Source organism: Hemitrygon akajei, unplaced genomic scaffold (genome assembly GCF_048418815.1).
Source record: "Hemitrygon akajei unplaced genomic scaffold, sHemAka1.3 Scf000045, whole genome shotgun sequence".
Classification (NCBI taxonomy): Eukaryota; Metazoa; Chordata; class Chondrichthyes; order Myliobatiformes; family Dasyatidae; genus Hemitrygon; species Hemitrygon akajei.
The window spans coordinates 2,278,082-2,282,832 of NW_027331931.1; positions in this window are offsets into that span (position 1 = coordinate 2,278,082).

Consider the following 4,751-nt stretch of genomic DNA (forward strand, 5'->3'; position numbering starts at 1 on the left):
TGAAGACTCGAGATACTGAAGTGATGTGTTGTTAAGTGAGAACGAATTCCATAAACCAGAAGACGCTAGAAGAGGAATTAGGTCATTCGGTCAGTCGATGCCGCCATCATGGCTGATTTATTATCCCTTTCAACGCTATTCTCCCGCTCTTCCTTAACCTTTGAAGCCCTGATTAACCAGAATGCTCTAAAACTTGGCATTAAATGCAGCCAATGACTTTAGCTACACAACCCACTGTGCCTATCGTGTCCACAGATTTACCGTCCCCTGGTTAAAGACTTTTTCCCCTCTCGTCTGTGTTCCAAAGGGCCGTCGCTTAATTCTGAGGCTGTCATCTCTGGTTCTACACTCCTTCACTGCAGGAAACGTCCTCTCTACATCCTCTTTATGCAGACCTTCCGAAGTTTTAGATCTCCAATCATTATTTTAATCTGCCACGATTACAGATTCGGAGCTATCATTTCACAGTCATTGGTCAGAACGCAGCTCCTTGCGACACGTGACACGGTAGAGAGGCCGCAGTTCAATCCCATCACGCGCAACAACCTGGAAAAAAAATAATAAAAAACGGGAATGTATAAAACAGGAATATAGCTTCCATGACCGGCATTATAATGGCTCGCACTCAATGGAGGAATTGAGAAAATACATACTATGAAATTAATTGAATGTATAAAATGGTAAATCTAAATTGCTTATAGTTTTCTTCATGTTCGACATTATTACCGTGAAGGGGCTGAAATCGTGCTATTTCAAGGGTAATTTGTATTTACTATATGAAGTTGGGAAGGTGAACTGATGTGACGTCAAAACAGAGCGAAGTTGGGCCGAAACAAAATTATAACTCATCTATATTGTGGGCTTCCATTTGCGCTGAAACCAGTAAGCTTCCGCTAGACAGAACAAGGACAACAAACTTCCCAGTAACATGCTGGTACAGCAGCCGAACTGGAACATTAATTAGAGTGAAAACACCGACAAAGGGGGAAAGGGAATGGATGTCGGGATCGGCTGCCATTGCATTATCGCTCCAAAGGTGGAAGTAATGGACAATTAGAGAATGGATCTCGATACCCGGGTGATTTAAAGTGCAAGGTAAAACACATTTTACAGAGGGAAAATTACCAAACAATTTAACAGGAAAGCAGAGTATTTTACTGAAAGAAAGGGAAAGCAATCTGGTAGAAACACAGGTACTGCTTGAAAATGGAAAAGTTTTTCAGGGAGTTTCGTTTATTAATTTTCTCGCAAAGCAATTGTGGGTTTATTTCCATAATTGTAAATTTATTGGACTCTTTCATCTGAGCAGAATAGTTTTCTAAAACATTTCAAAACTAAGGTAGCGGGGGAGAGCAGAAAAACTTTCACCTGCTCTCTGAATCTGGTCTGGGTCACTCCGTAGATAAAAGTATTTGTGCAGCTGCTGAAATTCTGAATCACAGAACCTGCAACCTGTGCCTGAAAAAGCCGAATGGACGTTTCCAGGTCTGTGTAGAGGCATCGCATGAGAATGAAGACCAGAGTGGTTGTCGCCCAACAGAGAAGGAAACTCGCCGACAGGCTGAAGAGCAGAAAGATGGATTGTCTCCGACTCTCCATCTCCGGATCTCGCTGTTTCCCGCAAGTTCCCCGTCCCTTCAGCCCCCTGCGGACTCTGCTCGCCGCCAGTATCTGTCTGACGGTCAGAGCGTTGAGGGTCAAAATGAGGAAGAAAGGAAGTAGCGGATTCAACAGACGGTCCACCCAATAAAACCACTCAAACGATCTCGTAAAAGGAAGTGCGGGCCTACCGAAACAGACCCAGTTACCCCTCATCAAAAATGCTACTCTTTCAATATACAGGAAATAAAATGGTACGTTTTTTAAACAGAAACCGACAGATATTGCGCCAATCACCAAACCTGCAATTTTGGGGATGCAGTATTTCGTTTTAAATTTAGCGGAGCAAATGGCCACAAAGCGATCGAAAGTGAAAGCGACAGTAAACCACACGGAACAGTCAACGGCCACGTGACACAGGACGAAGTGGACAAGGCAGAACGGAGCGTTGTCCAGGACTCCGTAATTAAATCCGTATGCTTGACTCATCTGGTAGAACAGGACTTCGATAATCACCACCATTAGATCCGCCGCAGCCATCGCCACCAGGTACCGCGTGACGCATTTGGAGAGACCGCAGTTTCCTCGGCAGAGAATGATGATCGCCACAAGGTTAACTGCAGCGTGACAAAAAGGACCAAAAATAAGAATAAACAATATCAAACGCTGTTTTGCGTGGAAATACAGCCACGATTTGTTCACTTGAAATAAAATCCATCGTTCATCTCTGCTGGACATTATCAGTGGAAGTAAAGAATACCTGTGTTATGCGGTTTGTTTGAAAGCCTGACCGCAGCACAAAGCGCTTTACAGGAGCACCTGCTGCTTTGTCTCCTCACGTTCACCGATGCAGCAGCGATAAGTAGAGTCCAGGAATGATCGAGCACAGAAACGCCCCCTTCGGCCCATAATTCCATGCCGACCGGCACGGCCATCTGAGCTGGTCCCGTCTATTCACGTTTCGATCACATCTCCCTAAGACTTTCACATTTGTCAAACTGCTCAGGTGTATTTTAAATATTGTTAATGATTCTCTATCGCCCATTTCCTTTGTTAGATTGTTCAACACACAGAGCAACTTCCATGTGAGAAAACGTCTCTCAGAATACAACTACATTTCTGCTCTCTGATCCTAAAATTACCCCCTTTTGCTCACGATTACCCAACCCCGCGGAGATGAATGACAGTATCTATACATTATCATCCGCCAATCACCCGCCTGAAGGAATAAAATGCCACTCGGCCGAACCTCTCCCTGTAACTCATGTTCTGGAGTCCCCACAGCATCTTTGTAAATACTGTCTGCACTCTTTTCAAGTCAAGTCGCTATTATTGTCATTTCGACCATAACTGCTGGTACAGTGCATAGTGAAAATGAGACAACGTTTTTCAGGACCATGGTGTTACATGACACAGTACAAAAACTAGACTGAGCTACGTAATAAAAAAAAAACACAGAGAAAGCTACACTAGACTAAAGACCTACACTGGACTGCATAACGTGCACAAAACTGTACCGGCATTACAATAAATAATAAACAGGACAGTAGGGCAAGGTGTCAGTCCAGGCTTCGGGTATTGAGGAGTCTGATAGCTTGGGGGAAGAGATTGTTACATAGTCTGGCCGTGAGAGCCCGAAAGCTTCGGAGCCTTTTCCCAGACGGCAGGAGGGAGAAGAATTTGTATGAGGGGTGCATGGGGTCGGTCATAATGCTGTATCCTTTGCAGATGCCGCGTGTAGGGTAAATGTCCGTGATGGCTGGAAGAGAGCCCCCGATGATCTTCTCAGCTGACCACACTATCTGCGGCAGGGTCTTGCGGTCCGAGATGGTGCAATTTCTGAACCATTCAGTGATGCAGCTGCTCAGGATGCTCTCAATACAACCCCTGTAGAATGTGATGAGGATGGGGGGTGGGAGATGGACATTCCTCAGCCTTTGCAAAAAGTAGAGACGCTGCTGGGCTTTCTTTGCTATGGAGCTGGTGTTGAGGACCAGGTGAGATTCTCCGTCAGGTGAACACCAATATCAGCGTACTTCTGCTTTTCCTACAACAGGGCGAGCAAAACTGTTCATAGAACTACAAGCGCGGTATCTCCAAGGAGAGAGGTAGTGTAATTGACGTGCGTACCTACAGTTCTTTCCGAAGGTTTTAGTTATTATTCGATTGCAAGGTCAGATTCTGAAACCAAGATCTCGCACCCCAGCAACCTTCCATCCGTTTTATTTTACTGCTTCGGGGACAAACCATTGCTTTGAGCAGAACATTGTTACCCGGTTTGGAAAGTGCGCGGTACTTTAAATGTGTTTTTTTTATCTGTAACATGCATGTCGAACAATGACAAAATATAACACACAACACAAGTAAACGCTGCTAGGCAGTCACCTCTGACAGGGAGTATTCCGAAGTAAAATGTTCTGACTGAACGGCGTTGGTAGCTTCTGTCTTTATTGTTACCACTTTTGACAGTGTTGTAACTTGAAACAATGACGATTCAAATATGTTGAAGCTCTAAAATGATTCAATGTAAATGTGGTGCGTTTAGTATTTAGCACATTTATGGATTATATTCAGTAATACAGTTAATTTCGGTGTATTTCATAATCATATTAACAAAGATTTGAAAAACAATATTTACGGAGTGACCAATTTCAGTTCTGGCGCAGCTGCATACCCGCGCATCTGAGAAGGAACAGTGCTGACACCAAGAAACATAGATCCGAATTTATGACTGGAAAAACTTGGGAATTGTCAAAGAGCAGAAAATGTCATAAACGTCCTATAATTGAACAGTGCTGGGAGGGGAACCTTTCAGAAAGATGGAAGAGAAATTTTTGGTGGAAATTGGTAAATTTGCACTTGGGCGCTCAGCCGCTGGAAGATGCGTGCGGGAGTGTTTGAGGAGCGACAGGAGTCTCTGGACCACAGCTGTGGCGGCGCATCGTTTATGGTAAAATGGAATCCTACCGCACGGCCGCGCCGTTGGAATTCCTGTCTTTAGACGAGTCTCTTTCACCCTTCCCTAACAAGCCGGCCTCGGTGACGAAGCATACGACACTACTGAGTTGCTGCAAAGCCTCATTTGTTTCACAAATGTCCTTTATGGATGGAGAATATTCGCCTTTATCTGGATCTTATGTGACTGTAGACAC